Source organism: Geospiza fortis, unplaced genomic scaffold (genome assembly GCF_000277835.1).
Source record: "Geospiza fortis unplaced genomic scaffold, GeoFor_1.0 scaffold195, whole genome shotgun sequence".
Classification (NCBI taxonomy): Eukaryota; Metazoa; Chordata; class Aves; order Passeriformes; family Thraupidae; genus Geospiza; species Geospiza fortis.
In genome coordinates, this window is record NW_005054324.1 from 3,763,041 (window position 1) to 3,785,286 (window position 22,246).

Consider the following 22,246-nt stretch of genomic DNA (forward strand, 5'->3'; position numbering starts at 1 on the left):
TGAAGGATTGGAGACAGCTTCAAAACAATCTATAATACCCTAGAGACTTTACATAAATGCTACATAAGCAATATGAACTTCTGACTCCAACACAGTCATAGAGATCAGTGTTATCAATCTAAAATCCAGTGAAACTATTATTGACTTCCTCATCTTTTTAGGCAACATCTTCTGATATTTCAGTTGGGATCAGAAGACAATAGTTCAGTTTTTCTCATTTTATCTACTTGAGACCTCTGGGAACAGTGTCAGAAAAAAGTTACGTTTTCTAATTTGTGAAATAGGACTAGAAATGAAATGTACCACAAATCTGTACCCCAACAACACAGAGGTGGCTTCTCTCCTGATTTATCCTATTTTACTCCTGCAGGTGTTTAATTGGGTGCACTTCACTTTATGTTTTTATGTAACAATTATGAGCCATACACTACATGAAGAAAATACTATTAAAGTGTCTTCATGTGTCACAACAGAATCGTGATTATCCATATCTAAAAGTGAAAAAGTATGGAGAGAGCTTGGAGGGGGTCATCATCTTATATCAAAAAAGAAAATTGCTATCTGTGGACAAAGTTTTAATCCACTACAGAATACTGGAAAAAAGATGAAGAAGCATTGTCAAATTATTTTCCTTATTAACATTAAAGTTCTTTCACTGATGAAATTTGAATTATTGTGTGTGCATTAACACCAGCTCTGTCACCTAAATAATGACATCTAACAAGGTCAATAATATTATCATTGAATTTCCCATGCAAATTATTAAAATGCTAGGAAAAAGAAGTAGTTTTGAGCAAAAATGCTTATGACAATCAGAGACTGGCAGCCACCCAAAGGCAGCCAACACCTCCCGCCCAAATTTCTCATCAAGTGTTCAGTGGCTATCTGGCACCTGACTCAAATCTGCTGATTATCTCAATTCCATGACTCAAGTCATTTAAATCAAGGAGCTGATCCAGCTGAAAATTAACAAAAAATGGATAACTGAAACAACCTGCTCTATCTCTCTGAGTTTACAAACCTGTCTCACAGCTTGGTTATGCAGTGGGGACAGTGAGATGGGGGGAAAGAAAACCTCCCACGGGCAGTTTTCACTATGGTCTCCTTAAATGAATTCTTAAACTACTGTATTTGAAAGCATGTACATACACATCTGAAAAACCATTTCAGTCTTTCAATTTATTTAAACCATCAATTATTTAAGTAGTTGGGGCATACAGACATCAGGAGCCCTTTATGATGCAAGGAGCTGGGAAAACTCAGGGACAGACCTCAGAAGGACCCTGCAGCTCTGCTGGTAGGAATTTACCATGCAGTGGAAATTCCAGGCCTAGGTGCCTCCACATGCTAAAAGCATTGCACCAGAAGGTGTGGCATAACATTACAGGGCTCACAGATGTCTAAACACAGACAAAAGGGATGGTATCTAAAGAAATGGTCAAATAATTTATCTGAGACACAGGCAAGAAGCCACTTCCTTCACAGTGTGAGGTGATAGAGGTTGGGAGAATGAAAACTACATCTCCTGTTCTCTAAAGAACAAATTCTCCATCCATGAGGAGACTGACTTTCCTCAGTCAAGTAGCCTTCTCCATCTTCCTAATACACCTGAGACATAGGAAGTTGGCTCTCTGGATTCATGTTAATTACAACATTCACCTGGGAGGAAGCAGTCTTTATTCTTAGTTCCTCCTCTAAGGCACAGTAATCTGCTTTAACCAGCAACAAATTAATTTAAAATACATAAACACAAGCTTGAACAAATCACTGGAGAGAAGCCTCAAAGAAGATAAAATGCCAACAGAGTAGACAGAAAAATAGATAAAAGATCTGGAGAAGCTATTTCTGTTGTAATTCCTAAAGTCAGAAACTGCTCACAAGCTTAACATGACCTTGTTTACATCTTTAGAAAACAAATATTTAACCTTCTGAACAAGGAATCTGACTCAGTTACCATATTTCACGTGAAGTCTGATAAGGGAAATTTAGCTTATATCTAACTAATATATCAAGGCTGTAGCTATCCTGATCTTAAAGGTTCCAAGCAACCATCTCATATGAAGGTCTACCCAAAGAGGTAATGGCTGTCATATTAATTACTGGAATAGTATTATTTCCTTGTGATAACAAGACATAGCTAAAATTGTGTCTCCTTTTGCCAGACTGAAACTAGTTTATTAGAAGTTGTAGGTATAAGTTAGAAAAGATGCTGAGTAAGACCCTTGTCCTTTTAATGTATATAACTCTTTTTTCTTTAATGGACTACAAGAAGAGCTGAATCAGAGGCAGAGAGTATGCATCTTGGTCTTGGGAACTACAGAATTTGTCTTCTCTGCTGCCCCCTAGAATGTTCCTCTTATCAATCTCCTACATTTAATATATTCTCTGTTACACTGATTGTTACCAGTTACAGATGTTTTACACTCAGTTTAATTGCAGGCTCTCCTTCCTTGTGGATGTGGTTGCTTTTATCCAACACATTTGCAACTACAGTTTGTAGGCAATTAACTCTTATTAAACTGCTCCTAATTTTCCACATCCATTCTCCCCCTCCCACCCAGTGAATCTTAACAGTTTCTTAAGCCTCAGGAACTTTAGCAATTTTTCTGTGCTTCAGAAACCGTGAGAGCAGTTGCATTTACTCCAGCAGCCTTGCTGAAGAGTCTTTATAATCTGCACTCTGGTTTACAAATAAATAAAAATATATACACATAAATATACAAATACACACACAATGCTCTTTTCTACGGCTTTTTTACTTCTGCTACATCCCTTTCTGGAGATGGAACAAATGTAGCAATAGACAGCAATTAAAGTCATTACAAATCATTACAGTTTGATATGCTGGAGCGCATTGGGAAGAGTGTGGCCAGCAGGCTGGAGGTGATCCTGCCCCTCTACTCAGCCCCAGTGAGGCCACACCTGGAGGGCTGGGTCCAGTTCTGGGACTCTCAGAACAGGAGAGACAGGGAACTACCAGAGCAGGTCCTGCAGAGGCCACAAAGGTGATTTCGGGACTGGAGCATCTCTCTTGTGAGGAAAGACTTGTGGGAGCAGGGCTTGTTTAGTCTTTTCAGCAGTGCCCAGTGACACGAGGAGCAAAGGCCATAAACTAAAACACAAGTTCCACCTCAACACAAGACTTCACACCATGGATAGCAGAGCACTGGAACAGGCTGCTCAGGAAGGTCATAGAGTCTCCCTGTCTGGAGACATCCAAAATCCACTGTACAGGCTCCTCTGTCACCTGCTATAAGGGACACTACCTTGGCCGGAGGTTTGGACTAGGTGATCTCCAGAGGTCCCTTCCAACCCCACCTGTTCCGTGATACATGCAGAATAATTATGGGTTTGTTTTCTTTCTTGAGTTGTCTTCCTTCTGCACAGTGATCACTTGCTCTCTACAGATCATACTTGTCGTTCCTGCCATCTGAAAATATGCTGCACCTGAAGATATCTGCCCCCTTCAAATGAGAACCATTTGTACAACTACTCACTTGGATTACTGGAAACTATTTTCAGCTTTTAATATACATGCTCTGCTTAACTGACATTTCTTTAAATTGCTTTTTCCTATTTATTGGGGTTCTTACAGACTTTTTTCCTATTTTCTCTAAGATAGGATGTTATGATTTCATTTACAAACAATGCATTATTTTGAAGGTATTGCTTTCTCCTATAGTTGGTTTTTAAAAGTCTGGTCCAATCTTTTTCCAATTTCCATCAGCCTAGTCCGTTTCTGGCTTAGATAATGCCCATCTTTTTCATACAGCCCTCTGGCTGTCTAAACTTTAGCTAGTTCTTAACAAACCTCCTCCTCCTCACAACATTTTCCTCAAGAACATACTGAAATGCTCCCAGCACAAGGCACAGGGCCAGCTAAAGAGGCAGGATGAGCTTTAGAATGCTGCCATGGAAATTCTACTCTTTAAGTCCTATTTTTACATGACCCAAAAGATATTCCTTAGAAGTCCTATATGAAAAATCATTGCAAGAAGCCCTAAAAAGATCTGACGGTATTTTACAACCAGCTACATGAAATCTCCAGTCAAAGCCACCTAAAAATAATTTTTCCTTAACTTTCCCATCCTTACAACAGAAATTAAGAAAAAAGTTTCTCCCACACTCAAACATAAATCAGCAGACAGCATGACTTCTTCTCTTCTACCTCTGAAGCTAATTCTTCTGTATTTCTTATCTTTAATAGTGTTGCTTTCATCACGGCCACAAGACATATATGATTAGAACTATTTTAACATAATTAACACTTTTTTTATTTTAGGGTATTTGAGCTAGATGTTTTGGCAGGCAAGGCTGTTTGCTTTTTACGTGTTTTCTTTGAGGCTGGATACATCCTTTCCTTCTCTACACTTGGCTATCCTGTTTGTCAGTGGGTGCAATGCAGTCCACACTGCCCTCACCAAAGTTTCTCTCACAGAATGTGGCTCAGGGTGCTGCTGGCAGACAGAGGAGCCCTGGGAAGCAGCACTGGGTGCCTTGCCCATGGCTGCAGTCTCAGAGCAGCTCTGGAGCTCACAGCCCAGCCAGCAGCACCCACATGGTCAGCACTCCTGACCATCAGGCACCATGCAGGTGAATAGCACAGCCACCCAGCATGGTATGGAGATGCAGAAACAGGACAACTGGAGCTCCCAGAGATGAAAACCAGAATGAGGAACATGATTTATTCTTGCACTGCCCATGGCTGTAGCAGTCAGGCAGTGTGCTGCAGAAGCACAGCCATGGAATGAAACAAGTGGCAATACCAACAAACTCAGCTGAAACTTATTTCTGAGGCCTCCTGACAGACTGCTCCATCTGCCCCCCGAAAGATAATTTTCTAATGTGGCTTAAGTGTCCCCAGTACCCAAATGCTGTAACAATAATTTTCCTCTGCTGTAACCAATTTGTTTTCCTGCCTTTAGCTTTCAGCTTTCCTAATAAGCTGTCAATTAGTTATGCAAATTTGAAAAACAAACATTCAGCTCTGCTTATGGCAACCTCTTGCTTGTTGCCATCCAAGTTCACTGGGTCTGTATTGCAGATGATGAATTTGATTATCAAGCCCAGCCCCCATAGAAAGCAAGGCAGCACCAGCAGTTTATTTTTTAACTACAGACTTATATGCTGGAACTGTAAATAACAGTGTGCAGTTTTGGGTGGTATTAGAAAGATACCAGCTATTGGAGAGCATCCAAAGGACAGCAATGAAGATGGTGAAGGGCCTTGAGGGGAAACCTTATGAGAAACAGCTGAGGTCACTTGGTCTGTTCAGTCTGGAGAAGAAGAGAATGAGCGGAGGCCTCACTGCAGTTTTAACTTCTTCAGGAGGGGAAGAGGAGGGGCAGGCAGTGATCTCTTCCCTGTGGTGACCAGTGACAGGACCCAAGGGAATGGCCTGAAGCTTTGTCAGGGAGGTTTAGGTTGGATATTAGAAAAAGGTTCTTCACCCAGAGGGTGTTTGGGCACTGAACAGGCTCCTCAGGGCAGTGGTCACAGCACCAGCCTGACAGAGCTCAGGAAGCATTTGGACAATGCTCTCAGCACATGGTGTGACCCCTGGGAAGGGTGCTGTGCAGGGCAGGAGTTGGACAGGATGATCCTTGTGGGTCCTGTCCAACTCAGGATATTTTACGCACATAGAATTCCCACCAAGTTTTGGTCCATTATTCACCCTTCATCTGAATGGATAATCACTGGAAAAACCTGGTTTAAATCCTGCTTTTTAAAACACCATGTCTCCTTATTTTTCCAAACAAATTTCAACCAACTTCAATGTAAGGCAGAAAGCTGATTCTTGGGCTTGGACTGGACATGTTGAAACCTGGCACAGATGTAACAAATTGAGGAGGATTTCTAATTTAAAAGCAGACTTGTCAATCCAAATGTGAGCACCAGAACAATAGCATTTCTACAAAATGTAGCCTGATATGCTGCTCTAGTCCAGATTAAATAAATTTCTGAAGGCTGTAATATGATGAGTCCCTTGCTGAAGCTCTATTAATTAGCTAAATGTGTGCTGAATTTTAAATGTAAACAGCCTTCTTTGTAGTTGTTTTTCAGGACTGCATTTTATTTCACTAATGGGTCATGCTCAGGACATCTGTCTGACCCACGATCAGGCTGACATGTACCAGCGGGATCTCCACACGCAGCAACGTGTGAATTACAAGCACCAAGAACATTTTACAGAAATCACCTTTAGAAGTGTCATTTTGTGACTTTTCTGAATTCCATTTTAAGCTTCTGTATATTCCAGACCCATTACACCTTCTTTCACCACAAAGCTTTCTCAGTTAATGAACAAAGTAAAGAGAAACCCACCCCAAAAATCCAACACACCTCTGCACACACACACTCTCACCCCTTACCATAGTTACTTAGGTTAGCTATTTTGTACTCATTCTGAATCTCTGACCTGCAGCAGGCTTATGTCTCCAGCTGATTTCAACCAGAACAGCAACTGTTCCATTATCAGAGATTTTCAAAATTTAGAAATATGTTTTAAAGGTAAACAAATAAATGTTTTAAAGAATCGATGAAGAATGAGCTAAATGCTTCCATTAGTTCAAATAGTCTAATAAATACTATTCAGTGTTTGCACTGGTATCCAGCAAAAGAATTCTGGACACTGAACTCCTCGTCATTTCCTCACATAAAGCAATGGACTTGAACATGCAGCTGGTGCAGGAGACCTTTCTGCTACCCTCCTCTATGCAGAGAACGAGGAGATAAAGATGTAGCAAGGTTGCTTTAGCACAGAGTATCAAGGGTCTTTTGGTGCTGAAGGTAACAAACTCCAACTCAGAGACTGTCATTAGACTAGCAGTAACAATACTTGGACAGGGAAAGTAGACCACCTTTTCAAATCACCAACTCCTGTGTCAAAGTCAGCTTAGGGGAAAGGGAACAGTCTTTAACAAAAGCTGCTAACACGTTCACACTGCTGTTTTACCATAACTTTTTCTGACAGTTCAACAGCATGAACTTAACATTCATTAACATCTCTTCTAACTTAGGCTAGCAAGCAAATTAAGACCATCGCCAAAAATTAAACTTGCAGACTATAATAAGGAACATTTTCTACATTGTTAACCTCAGTACTTTTCAGAGCTTTCAGTAAAAAAGGTTGCTCCCCCTCTCTAAACAAACAGTAATAAGAAGGACATCTTATTACTGCTTACAATGCACACAGCTTTCAGTCTGTGCCTGCTCGTGCTTTGCAAACTCCCCTGACACCAGTATTCACTTTTGTTTTTTCAAAGAATCAGGTCTGGGTTCACAGACACACACAGGGCTTACCTACTTCTAAAAAAAAGTGTCATTCCTTGACTAGTTCAGTTATTCTAGTCCCTGTACCACATGCTACTTACCTACACATTTTTTTCGGTCCTTCAGGATAACTTATTCAACTTTGTTATGATTAAACACTAACATTTTGGAAGCAGCATTTGCCTCCTGTCTCACTTTAGGAAAAGACAGAGGCACCTTTCCTTTCAGTAGACAAAATCGGGCTTAAAGAAATAATTACTGTGAAGTCTACAGCTCCTGCAAGTCTTCATACTTAAGTTAGGAGAAATTACTATGCACATTCAGATCAAGAGCCATAAAACAATGCTAAGCCTGAAGACATCCACAGTGATCAATGTGATTCTCTGATTCTGAAGTGATGCACTGTGGCAGGACATTCCTCCCCCCTTCTCTACCAACATACTCACCTGTTGTATATGGATGAGATAACCTGACAGGGGGTTATCTCTGGGACTCCTAGGTGAGAACAAATAGCTTAGTCTGGAGAGCAGATGTAGACAGAAAGAAAATTTAAGTATCATTGACTGAAAGTCACTGCTTTACAATATAAAAGCTGCACAAATTATCAGAGACAGCACCCTCCTACACTCTCCCTGGAAATGTGCAGGGCTTTTTCCCACAAAGTTTGGATGCAGGTCCCTGGATAGTTTTCTGGAAACTGAGAGGAAGGATCATCTGTATCTCACATCAGCAAGTGGATGGTAAGATACACAGAATCCTAATCTATACAAGTTCTTTGCTAGCTGTAATACAAGTACCTCAATCACTCTGTATTGTTTATCTACTAGCAGTGTGTGTTTGTCCGGTGCAGTAACTCATCTGTTAAAGTCTTATGTCTCTTAAATTTGTGTATCAAATAAATAATTCATTTTGTAATCGATCTAGTTCACCATTATTAAGAACTTGCAACAAGAGGGGTTTTTGGGGTGCTGGCTGCCTCAGTAAAGTTATTGTCTACTGCCAGAGGCCTGTGCAAAGACAAAAACTTGTTTAAAACTCCCCTTTCCATTCAGACCATACACACAGTTATTCTCAGAGCTAATGGTAGAACAGAAATCTGCATTTCACAAGCTAAATCCTCTTCCCCTCCAACTGCTTGGAAATTTTTCAGTAACTCCTGTTCAAGAAGGCCTTATCTTTGTTCCACAGGCAGTCTCAAAATAGTTATAGCATCTCTCACATGTAAATTTTGCTTTTCTTTCTGCCATTTTTGGTTGTAGAAGTCTGACCTCTGCATCATCAAACTGTCTTATAATGCTGGCAGACAATTCAGTCTCCATGGGCCTACAGAATGCAGTCAGATGCAAACTGCACACCTGCTGGGTCATGATGATCAACTGGCACACTGGAGGGATGCAGCCCACCCGCAGTTCTCAGGCCCATCTCTGTAAAAGTGCCAAGGAAACAAAAGCTGTATACTCAGTCTGGGTTCATTCTCAAATGTAGAAGTGTTGTCATTATAGTACAAGAGTTCTACTGTCATTACATTGCAAGGGTTCCATATTGCCAGAGTTTTGTACCTCCTTGATGTTTCTCATAGGTAGCGCCTCTAGGCACTGACTCTTCCTTGTCCTCACAGCAGCCAACAGACTGCAATTCCCCCTCAACCAACCAATCTACTCTTCTATAACACTCTTCTTCTTATTGGCTACAGGTGTGGCCTGTTAACATCAGGCCTGTTCCCAATCTCTAATAATTGGCTCAGCTGCAACTCTTTAGAGGGTAAGATTACTTTCTATACTGCCTTATTTTCTTATATTGTATCCCCCTACACAGAAGAGCTTTCTTGCTCAATATCAGAAACAAGGCATATTTCCAGGAGAATACTTTTCAAGTAGATCATGGGGTGACATCTCAACTTTTGCTTCAGAGGCATCCAAAAAAGGACTTTGGCATCCATACATATCTAGGCCCATGGCCACTACCATGAGTCCTGTGTGTTTAAAGCTCATTCCTCAAACAGGGAGAAATTTGTTACTCACATGAGGGTTATGGTCTTTTATTTCTCCTGGCCTTTTTTTCATCTTCTCTTCAGGGCCTGTGATTGGTGTGGACTTGGATCTATCCTTCCTTTCAACCTTAGCTTTTAAGTTCAACACCAGTGCTGAACACAATGAACTGTAAGTACATTTTAGAGTAGCATAATGGCAGCATCAGGAGAACCCAAGCAGGGAAGAAGGACATTTTACCTCTTCCTTTCTGATCAGTTCACCATCAGCAGAAATTGACTTTCTGAAGCAGTACTCATTGCTAGTTGAATTAGAAAAGTGGTAAATCTCTCTCATGTAGAAGGATGAAAGCCTTAGCTTACTTCCCAGTGAGCCTTGATGGTTGTGCTCAGTAGTACAAGGGGGAAAAAGAGCTAAAAGCATCACAGTGAGCTGCACTGCCATGGTGAGGCTGTGGATTCCCAGCACACTTTGAGACACACTCCTTGTTCTGCCCCTCTGAGCCCCTTGCCAGAATTAAGGCACAGAAGACTCATCAGTTCAAAGCATGCAGTGAAACAGAGGAAGATAAATGGAATGCATCACTTCCTTTTGTTCCCTTGTTTCATTTTCTCAATTGTATTTGCAGCATATCTGAAGCACAGTCAGAAAGCTGAGAGCTGGAATCAGGCAACAGAGATCATTTACAATTAATCACTGATTACTGCTGTAAGTCTCAGGTCAGAACTGGAGTTTCAAAAGAATTTTTTTCTCCAATTACACAACTTATATCAGTTACTGGAGTCCCAAGGATCAGCTTACTTGTCTTTCCACAACTGAACATCTGTAGAATTTTTAGGACAGTATGCCACTGTCAAAAAAATGGGGCTTCTAAAACATCACCCTTATGTCTTCTCAAAAACAAATTTCTGAGAAATGAGAAAAGGTAACATTTTAACAACTGATGCAAGGCTCATCTTTCAGACACAGAAGTGCCTGCAAGGAATACAAATACAGCACTTCCCGTTGTTGAAAGACAAAACTGAAGACCCGGCCTCATGCGGTTACCAGTGATGGAAATGTGGACAGGCCAAAGATCTCCCTGAGCCCTGATGACTAGAATTGAAGAAGACACTCCTGGAAATCCTTGCACGAGCCTCCCCTGCCCTGGTATTTTTTCATCAGGAATCTCCTTTGATTTAGCACTATCTGGCAAAGGATTCTGAGTATCTTGAATTTTGATCTGACACAATATTGCGCTTGAATGTTACTAAGTTTGGGAAAACTCGCTCATTGCCTTTTTTTAAAATCAAGTTTTTTAAATGATTTGGCTGTTTTGTTTTGGCCTTTTTTTCAGAGCTTTCTGATAAGTCTTTTTGAGCTAAAAATGATCAAAAAAAGGTGAAAAGGTAACTTGCTTTCCATTATGAAAGATTAAAATTACAAAATTACTCATCTGAAGACAAAAATTAAGGATATTTTCTAATTGGCAGATTTATCTCAAATGAAAGACTTCTGCACTACTGCCCTGGAGGAAGGTACAAGACATGACAAGAGAGTAAAGCCAAAGAGGTTTCAGTGGGCATTTCAGTACTACTGATTACATTGCATGTGTCACAGCTCATTACAACACTGCAAAAAACACTACAGAACTAGACACTTTGTTTCTTTTTGCTTCCATGTAATTTAACTACTTATAAAGGAAACACTCTTGAAAGCATTAAAAACTGAATTGCATTCAGAGACAACCAGTAAAACAGTGAAGGGGTAGTATTTGGATACTGACTCTTGTAATTTGTGCACAGATTTCTACCACAGCATTCCAGACTCTCTGGACATAAACAAACCAAGGAGAACAAATAAACCAAAAGAGAAAGAAATAAACAAGCTGTAATCTAACAGATAAACTGACAAAGGTGTACTCCTTTTATTGTTAATGTTCAAAGAAAGATTACAGAAGACTTGCAAGTGAATAGACTCAAAAAAGGGAGATAAGTGTTTGTGACTAATCTTATGCTGATCACGAATAAAGATCTGAGAAAAGTTTGGATTTCCTTGAAATTCAAAATTCATCTCTGATTAATATACTTTTTACTCTTAGACTTGGAAGGCTCTGCTGCAGGAGTACCCACATCCAAAGAGTAGAATAACATATTATTCATGAAGCATATTTATCACAGAAAATTACAGAGAAACAAACACATGGAAACAAAGGATGCCTGCTGCTCTCAAAGGAGAAACTTCCTAGTTTACGAAAAGTACACCGAGAACAGAAAACTTAAATAAAACAAAAATATCAAGGTCTCATCCCCAGGAGACTATTCATTTTCTTGTGCTGGGCTGCCAACCAGCATGCTGGCATTCAAACTGAGGGGAAATGCTGAAAGTAATGTGATGCTCATAAGTTCCAAGCACCCAGTTGCAGCTTTCCGGCGGGGCAGTGCTGCACCAGTAGCATGGTGAACATCTTAACAGTTACTCTGGCATCAGTTCTTCAGGTAACAGGAAGCACAAAGATGTCCAGAGAAATCAAGTCATATGCACATCTAGGACCATATGGATCTAAGTACAGATGCAGAACTGCATCTTTGGACTATTTCATAAGGGGGGAAAAAAAAACCCCAATCAAACAACCAGCAGCATAGTCTTTAATCATCTTGCCAGTCACTGGCAATTGTGCAAGCAGGCAGGCTGTGTGGGACTCTGCTCTGAATGCTGGAGCACATCTCTGTGATCACATGCTGGCAAGCAGACAGACAGCAGCCAGCTCTGACAAGCTAACTGAGGTACAGACAGGGTAGCTCAGGGACCAGCTGCCCTAAACACGTGCTCAAAACACCTGCAGACACATTCTTCTGCCTTTAAATTATTCTTAAAATTCTAATCCCTTCTGATCACTCACTTCTGTAAGGACCATCACTACCTGGGTGAGAGGAACTGCAGAGTAAAATATAAAGCAGTACAAAGTATCAGAACCACACCAGGATTTGGGGCTGTGTTTGCAGCCCTGAGAAATAAGAAAGTGAAAGGTCCAAAGAGGGACCATAATAAATGCCTGATATAAAATTATATACTACAGATTAAGAATATGTCATTTTCTCAGTATTTTTGTTTTTCTAAGGAGGCATAAGACAGACACATTTATATAAAATGATAATTCAGTAAAAGAAGGGATTGTACACTTCACATTTAAAACAAAGCAAGCTAAACAATGACCTTAAATTAATGCAATGACTTTAAGTTAATAGGAAAATCTGAATGAGGAAATTAGGAGAAATGGTTTAACGGCAAGGCCGAGTGGAAAAAAAGTTTCCTTAATGAGGTAGTTATCGTTCACTAGCAATGCTTGAAGAAGGCATTCAGTAACTGGAACAGGCTCGGTAATCTGTTTCTCCTAGTATGCTCTGTTTAAGATAATGTTGTTTCTTGTTGAGAATCTTGGGTGGATAGAAACTTCATGCCTGCATTTAACTTTGAAGAAATCTCTTGCTTGCTCAGTGAGGATAGCTTTTTAAGGCAACATGAAATAGAAAAAGCATCTCTAACATTTAAGGAAATAAAAGCTTGACAAGAATCTTGTTTTCCAATATAGCTCTTCAGAAATACCCCACGGTGGGAATTGTAAATCAAGCAATACATGAAAAAAAATCATTCAGAAAATATTTACCTCATCGCTGTCTGTGTTCTGCCTTTACATTTCTCAGGATGTAAGAATTTTTTGTTGGCTTTTGAAATTAGTATCAGAACAGATTTGAAATGGAGTTGAGAGAGATCAGTGAGAATTTAAAGCCTCACTTCTCATTTACTGATTTCTGGATTTCAGCCATACATTTGCTGACTTTTTTAGCCCTTACTTCCATGCCTTCTCTAGCTTAGTTTACATAGAGATTAAGAATTCACCATTAACAGCATTTTTTCAAGATATTACTTTTATGTTTGAAAGATTTTGAGAAGTCACGCAGCTCTAAGGATTTGATGAGTAAAGCTTTCTAACACAAAGTAAAATAGTGACAGAGAGGTTCAATTAAAACATGCAAACAAAACATTTATCTCACCATCTAGAAATCCAAGAGCAAGCAAAACAATATACAGAGTAAATACCAGTCCTAAAAATTCAGTCTGATGGTGCAGGAAAACAAGAGGTTTTCTCCTTTACTGCTTATTTGTTGAATGGGTTCGGTTTTGGGTGTTTGGTTGGTTAATTGGTTTGGCTTGGGTTTTTTTGTGTGGATTTTGGGGGTTTTTTTGTGTGTTTAAGATCTAGGAATCACTTAGATAGTAATTCAGTGAAATTATCAGTTAGATGAATATAGCAATTTTGTGCGGAGGATTGCTAATCAAAACTTGAAGCCTAAAGAAATTACATGTGAAAATTCTAGAACCTAAAGAGTCATGAGACAGAGAGACCCTGATTGGACTAACTTTGGCTTAAATGGAGTCCATAAGCATCTTATAAGAACTTTCAATTGTATTGAGATACTTCAAGTGTACTGTTAAGGTGAAATTACACACCTCTCTCTGGTCACAGAGAGAGATAGAAATTCAGTCATGGCTGAACTTCTGTTTAACTGCTAAAAGGAGGAAAAAAGTGTCCTGTTGTTCCACAATGATTTGGAAATTCCCTGAGATATTTCTGAATGGAATTGTGACACACAGATGTCACGATATAAAGGCACAAAATAAAATTCATTGGCATTAACATAACTCCAATGAAATATTTTGTGATATTATTTCCACATCCAGAGGACTTTAAGGGCTCTGTGCTGAGACCTGGAAAAGGTAGCAGGAAGGATAACTTAAAAATATCAAGAGTTATCACCCTTTCATGATGAAATGAAAGAGAAATTCTTCCACATAATAATTTTCAAATTTAAAAAAACCCCACAGAATAAAATGCTAGTATCTCCTGCTATCTCCTGCAAGATTTTGGCAGATGGGATGTTAAACTGTCACATTTTTTCCCAATATCAGGCTAGCTGAAAAAATCCCCACTGCCTTTAGTTGCCCAGAAGACAGCATCAACAAAAACATGCATAGTGTATGTCTCAGTGCAACATGCTGTTAATTGCAAAACCTAGGTTCAGATAAGTTTTATTTTCCTCTGAGACTGAGTAAAACAGAACTGAGATTAGGGAAAAAACAATTAAGCAAAGCAGACCAAATTCACTGTTGTGTAACAGTGTGGGCCATTGCTGGTCTTCTAATTGGTTTGTTCAGATTAATAGACATTCAGAATTTATCTAATAAACAAGTAGCTAACATCACATAATGCTTACTTCAGTAGACATACCTCACTACCCAACACTAATTACCTCTGTAGTGTCAGACCTAGAAGGCATCCTTCTTTGCCACCTACCTAATTTAAAAGTTTGAAATACAGGTCTTTTACAACCATGCTAATATGGAAACCTTATGGCATCCTCAAATGAATATGAATAGTGATCATCCACAAATATCAGTGTGCAGAGAGACTGGACAAGCACAGTTTCAATGGTAGCTGTGTGTTTCTGGGCAGATGTACAGCCTCTCTGACACCATACAGGTCAGAGTGAAAAGGGGAGTTCCAGTCTGGAAACACAAAGAATAGTTACACACAGTTATGTGTAAAGCAAGGGACTTTGTGGATTTCAGCACTGATACACTTTTAATGCAGCAGCAATACAACAGCACTCTCAAGAGAAAGCTGCACATCACAAACCCTGCAGTTCCACTCTGTCAGGTCTCTCCTTAGTGTGGAAGGGGTCCAGACCACGCAAAGCATTTTTAATTTGTTGTATCTTGTCTCCCCCTCACTTCTTTCAGGAAAATAATTAGACTGCTAACAGTGAGACAATCTCCACTGCACGCCAAATTATGGTTGGTGATCCAAAACACTGAAGGCATTAGAGCTTCTTTAACAAAGCAGATGACCTAAATAAACCTGTGTTACGCATCTTTCCCGGGGGCGCCCTAAAATTTCTAAGAAGCTTTTCAAAGAACTGGCCTACACCAGTTCTAACAGCTAAAATAACAGAACCCACAGAATATTACACTGACCTCAAGTCTGACCATGTTTTCAAGCAACTGGAAGAAAACTGTGGAAGTGCTAATAGGCTGCAACTACAAATGTATCTGGTGTTGAAAGGCATCCTCACAAGGCAAACTATAAGATTATCCTAAAGTTAATATAAAAAAACATCCTTTTGAAACAGCTTCTCCAAATGAGACTGTACCAATCATAAATTCCATGCTGGTGTAGTATTCAGATTTTTGAAGAGAACCTGAACAGAGCAAAAAGCCCGTATCCTTAAATACATGTCTGCCAATTATGACTTTTTAAAAAAATGAAAGCAGACACCAGTGAATTCACACTCTGAAACTGTTATCTTCTACACTTATTAGCTTAATGTGTTTAAATAAATGGTTAATCTACTGATTCCATTCTTTTATCTCAATAATATAAAAACTGAATGTTCCAACATTTAATTACTATTTATTTTGTGTGTACTATGTTTTGATTCTAATGAATGCTTTCTGTTTCCTTTAGGTGTCATCTTCATCTCTGAAACATTCATCAGGATCAACTATGCCTTTTGTTGCCTTGAATAAAAATGGTGTGCCTAAAATAGCTGATAGTAAAAATAAAATTGTAAAAGCAACCAAAGCACCATTTAGTCCAGAAAGCTAGTTTCTTTTCCTCATTTCATCAGTGAGATCCTTCTGCCCTCACATCCATGCAAAAAATTTTCAGACCAAGCTTTCCATAATCACAGGTAGAAATAGCATCGTTTCACTCCCTTCTCTATAGAAATACCTCAACTTTTTTACAAAGTAACAAATCATTTAAGGTCTTCATATAAAAAGGCTCTCATGAACACAATTCAACCTTTTCTAAGGATAAGTGCAAGGACTCGCATTAGCAGTTCAGGATTTGGTACCAAAGGAGCTTGGTAATTGTAGGACACTTGGCTCACTTCCTGCAGAAGATGAAAAGATGACACCTATGCACACTGGTATGAAGGAAGGGAAAGGCTTTCTTTTACCATTTAGAAAGCTGTTAAGGGTAGATTTGGGTTGGATGTAAGAAGAAATTTTTATGATAAGGGTGGTTAAATACAAGGAGAGATTGTCCAGAGAATTTTTAGATGCCGCATTGCTGGAAGCCCTCAAAGTCAGATTGGATGGGATTTTGAGCAACTGATCTAGTGAAAGATGTCCCTGCCTGTGGCAGGCAGATTGGAATACATGATCTTTAGAGTCTCTTCCCACCCAAATCATTCTGTGATTCTATTATATGGATCCTCTTATTTTTCTTATTTTTTTAATTTAATTTGTTTTCTACTTTCAGTTCATTATTGGTGGCCTGGCGGTGCCAAACTAACACCTAGGTTTGTGCACACAAATCCCCTCAACTTAAACAGAAAGTATGTTAAATATGATCTTTGTATCACAGGCAAACTGGTACAGTCGAACAAAGTCTGATTTTAAATTCTCAAACACCCCACAGTACTAAGCGTTACAGATCCTGCATTTAACATTCAGATTTAAGCAGCATGAAGTAATCATGGCTTAGAACCATATATTTAAAATGGAACAGCAAGAAAAACAGGAAAAACACCAGTATGGAGTACTTCTTGCAGCTCCACATTGCTTTAAGCAGTTAAAAACCTGAGAACTTGCAATCATTACAATATTGAAAAAGTTTTCAGAGTATTTCAAATATTCATTACTGTGACAGCGGTCACAAGGGTTCTTGGGTGAAGGAAGAGACAAGAATGTTGACTCCACTATCAGAAGGCCTGATTTATTATTTTATCATATATACATATACTATAACTATACTAAAAAGAAAAAGAAGGAAAGATTTCCAGAGGCTGGCTAAGCTAAGAATAGAATAGAAAAGAAAATGATAACAAAGCAGCTCTCCCGGATTCTGTCCAAGAGACCTCAGTCCTTGATTGGCCATTAACTATAAACATCCAAGACGGCCCAATCCAGATGGACCTGTTGCATTGCACAGCAGCAGATAATTATAGTTTACATTCTGTTTCTGAGGCCACAGCTTCTCAGAAGGCGAAATCCTAAAGAAAGGATTTTTCACAAAGAGATGTCTGCGACACATTACAGTTCTTTGCACCCATTTTACTGATACCTAATACTGCATACATTCAAGAATAAAGGATTAGCACTGTGAGTTTAGCCCAAGGTATATGCATACCTATTAGAGGTAAATATATTAAAGGTAGTGAATAAACCTCTCAGAGCTGTGTCCAACAGCATTTTCCAACCTCAGTGAAAGAGCATGCAAGAATTGATGAATGGAAAATTATCTACTATTTCACAAACAAGTTTTTAAAATACAGGGTTTCATTTCATTTCATAAGTCACTTTCTCACTTAATTTTATACTTAGCAGTGTGTCCAATATAATTACTCATAAAAAATTGCCATATGATTGAATTTTTCTCCTTATCTGAAAAGCAGCACTAGCATCTGATGTTCTGCTGATTAGAATCTGGCTCAATGTCTGTAATGGAATTTTCCACACACAGAAAAATAAAATCCTATGTTAATTCTGAGAGAAGGAATTCAGAAAGAGTAAACATTTCCATACCTTCTTTAAACTGAGACTGAAGAGAAAAACAAGATAATCATACTTCAATGTATACAAAAAAGAAACATGCTAAATTTCAGTGAGACTTTCAGAAAATGTGTTGGGCTTCTAGAGGGAGATTACACAGAACATGAAAATAACCTTTTCGGGAGAGTTAAGGAATTTATGTAACTTTTCCTATGAATATGAATTTTTTTTCTACTACATTTTTATGATAAGTGAAAACTGATGCCAGATTATTCACACATTATCTTAAAAACAACAGCAGCATTGGAAAAGAAATAGTGGAGGAAATAAGGCAAAAAACTTGAGTGGTGTAAACTTCCCAAGTGATTCTGACACAGGAGCATGACTTACAGCCTAGTGAAATTAATGCTGAAATTCATATTTATTTATTTAGCAAACAAATTGCTCTTTCTGCAAATATTTATAAAAAAGTAAATCAAAGACTTAGCAATAATAAGTTCCTAAATACTTGGAGCTTTTTCTTAAGATTCTTAAGGGGACACAGTCTGAACAAAGTCATTAATTACTGATTACATGAAAACACCTGCAACTACAGAATTTATGTCACATCCCCAAAGCAGACCTTCTCTTTCACATTCAAAGTTAAAGTAGAAAATCAACTACACTAATGAATATACTCTGGATTTGCAAATAATATTATAATAACTCTCAAACCATGCCTACTGCATAGGATTAAAGGCAAGTTAATAATTTTCAGAATAAAATAATTACTGGGCAGACCACATCTTTCTTTCCTGCCTTATCACGTAAAATTAAACTGTAGGTGAGCAACTGAAGTATAAGGAAATTAACAAGAAAGTTTGTAAGATGCCACATGACAGAAACAGGGAAGATGCCCATAATTCAAAGTACTAACAAACATCACCTCATGAAAGATGTGACGGACCATATGTGGTAGACATAGAGTGGAGAAAGCACCAAAGCCCAGCATCAACAGAACACACAAAGAAGTAATAGAGACTAATATTTTCAACCAATGGGTAGCAAATATAAGGAAAAAGGCACAAGAGACACACACAAGTAAAGATAACAATATGTGATCAGATGCATAAAATTTTATTAAAATGCATTAAAGAGGATCAGTAATTTGAACTAAGTCGCCAGCTGGATTCCACCACTGCATAAAATATACTGGTAACTATCTACTACAACCCTGAAAAGAAATTAAAAATCACTAGCAAATGCTGACTCCAACTGCACAACTGGAAAGGGTTGTGCAAGTCTGAAAGGAAGTCTCTGGAAAGAATGCAAAATGGAATTGTGAGGCTGAGATAAACAAATAAAAAAAGACTGAAATTACAGCTGGTATATCAGCTCATGGTATATTAACACAGGATGAAGCCTTTGGTGTCATTATATCCTTGACAGTAATGCTTTGGAATTCTCTGTTTGAAACTGGGCACCCCAAACACTTAATTCAAAATGTGAATGTCTGAAAATAGCTGGAAAATTTGAGCCTTTCATTTTACAAGGCTATCTTAGATTATTATGCACAGCCTTTCACTGCACGAGCAGATATGCTAAAACCCAGTTCTCAACGTGTCTAAAAAAATTCCATTAAAAAAAGGCATGAAGTAAATCTTAACAGAACAGTTACTGTTTAGACATTTATTTTCAAATAATTTTTATTCAAAATCACATCCTTTCCTATGACCAGACTTCCTCTAACACATCAAGCTTTTTACACAGTGTGCTAAAGAATGAACCTTTAAGTCCTTTTCACTTCTACCCTCTGTTCAGGGTCTTGAGACATTCCCCTACTCTGAAACCTATTGCTGGGCCACTTACTAGCTCAGCCTCGCCCTGCACCATCTTCCAAACTGTCCTTCCTCCCAGCCGTAACTTCTTCATTGGCTATACAGAAAAATGGATTACTTTCTAACCACTTCTGTCATCTTGTCACACATCTAAAATAGTACCTTGAGAATGTTCATATTCTAGTTACACCTGCAGACCTATCCCCATCTTTTCACAAGTGTTTTTGTGAGAATTCCTTTATTTCAAATGCCACAGCACTGATCAGGCCATAATATGGGAAAACTCACACTGAGTTTTATGGTTTCTATACAGATTTCTATTTCCACACACTGAGCACATGACTTCAGCACAAAAGGAAAATCACTTGCCCATCTCTCTCTTTTTTCTTGTGCAATATAATTTATTGTAGATAAAACCAATCTAGGACATAAATCACATCTTTTTCTGCTTGAGGAAAAAGTTATTCACCAGCAAAGAATAGCTGACAGGAAAAATGAACAAATAATATACCAAAAATAAAGGTAAATTTTGAAAAAAAAATGTGGTAGGCTGAAAATATGAGGGAAGATTTCTCAAAAGGCATAGAAGTTTTACATGCAGCCTTTTTTGATTCATTGAGCAGGTCAGAAGTTAGAGGAAGCAAAATGGAAACACAGTAACATCTACTAAGAGTAACAAGTTAATTCACTGGCCCTATGCTGCTGATGGACAGGGAACTGTCCTCTAGTTTGGAACTGGACCTGGCCCTTAGGCAATTAAAACTTCTCCTACAGATCTGCACTGGGGTTGCAGGCACTGAACATGCCTGGGAGGTCACAGCAGATTGTGAGAGCTGGCCTGTCTGCATGGAAACCTTCTGTTCTTTTGGAAGGCAACAGGCAGGTCTTCACCAAAACCTTCTGCATGGCAACTAAAAATCTGAAGACATATTTCTCAGGATGGTAACTTAAAAAGTGCTGATTAAAAGAGCTACCTTGGACATATGGAGATAAAGATAGCAGTGCCTAGTTGTATCAAGTGCTGCCAGGAAGATTTTTAGCACCAGGGGTTTTTCATTTTATCTTCTCCTATAAATTTTTTTCCCCTTCTTAAAAAAGGGTGGATATTTTCCATTTCAGTTTCTCTCTTGTGCTCAGGCAGTAGATTTCAACTTCTAAAACAGAAAAGCTGGCTTAGGAGGAAATAGTTTCTAGAAGGTTTGGAAGTTCACAGCCTTTGAAACTTAAAATTACTTTCCTTGCACCTGCATTAAAAGGCATACTATGAACATAACAGAGAGCACAAAGCACACAGCTCACCTCGTAGTAGCTCCTCACAGCATTGCAAAATGCTTCATCTGCTACGATTTGCGTCTCCCCGTTCAAAAAGGCCTGGAAACGTTCCTTCAGTACCTGCAGCTGCTGCTTGTTGAGCTGTGCAAGAGAAAAACAAGGAGAGGGGAGAGAACAAAAAAAATGCAGTTAATCTCCAGGTAAAAATACACAGCACTGCACACACTTAGAACCTGTGAACAGGAAAAGAAGACAGGAGCTCCCTGGCCACCTGGCTCCCTGGAGAGTGGAGCTCTTCAGAATCCAAGCTGGACAAGCCACACTGTGGCAGCCAGACACGCACACAGGCAGCATGCAAGGAAACTTCTGCGCTTCCCCTGGTGTCCTTGGGATGCCAGAGGTAGGTCTGCATGGATACTTCTGTGCAGTGTTTCATATGCATATGCTGAATATAATGGTTGATCTCCTCCATGGTAGCAGCAGCAGCTAATAAAACAGCTCTTAGCTTGTCTTCAGATACATAATTTTCTTTTCAACCTTCAAATAACTGAACATAAACAACTGAGATGTCCCCATTTCTTGGAGTAAACTAAGCACTACCATTATAGTGTTTCAACAAGCAAGTGCACTGTGAAGAAAATGGAGTTCTAGCCACTGATGCTACAACATTACGAATGACATGAAACAACTGGATCTTAGGGAAGAGCAGACAATGGCTCCAAGACTGACACCCAGTAACATTTGGTGGACTTTATATCAAAGCTGAGTACATTTTGAAAACAAACTCCTAGAAAAGCACATTACACAATTAAACCTTGCAATCAACCCATTTTTATCAAAGTTTAATTTTAAGGGAAAAAGCAAAGTTCGGAAGCTCTCCAGGGATTCAGACACAGGTTTTTTTGCCAAGGTTTCTATCCACTCTTGAATTATTTAGTAGGATATTTCTCCTTATCAAATCTGAGACATTTGAATATCACATCATGTTCTTAACTTTAACACTAAAAAAATTTCAAACACAACTGACAGAAAGGTTTTCCATCCCTCCTGTATTTTGCTTAAGTAAAACAAACAAACAAACAAATGTATAGCCAGAAAATGTAAATATTTTTTCCAGAGGGAAGAAAGTGATATTTTTAATGACTAACCTGCAGCAAATAAGACTGCCCCCAATGGCATAATAATTTCTTATTGAAGATGTTTTTAGCATCTACAGTAAATATGGTAGCCTTAGGCTTTCAGGTCTCTTATGTCAACACATAAGTCATTTAAGCTACAACACTGTTAACAAATTAGCAAATTCTAACACTGTTAGCAAATTAGCAAAACTCTGCTATCCTGATAATGGGTCTACTGGGG

General features: G+C 38.8%; 1 protein-coding gene across 12 annotated transcripts in view; it reads right to left on the reverse strand.

Moving 5' to 3' along the window:
- Positions 1–21,024, reverse strand: part of CADPS2 (calcium dependent secretion activator 2) — a 224,060-nt gene extending 203,036 nt beyond the window's left edge. For all 12 annotated transcript variants that reach the window (XM_031056930.1, XM_031056928.1, XM_031056929.1 and 9 more), the window contains exon 1: positions 20,915–21,024. The gene's annotated coding sequence lies outside the window, so the exon portion shown is untranslated. The remainder of the gene's footprint in view (positions 1–20,914) is intronic.
- Positions 21,025–22,246: the final 1,222 nt, after the last annotated feature.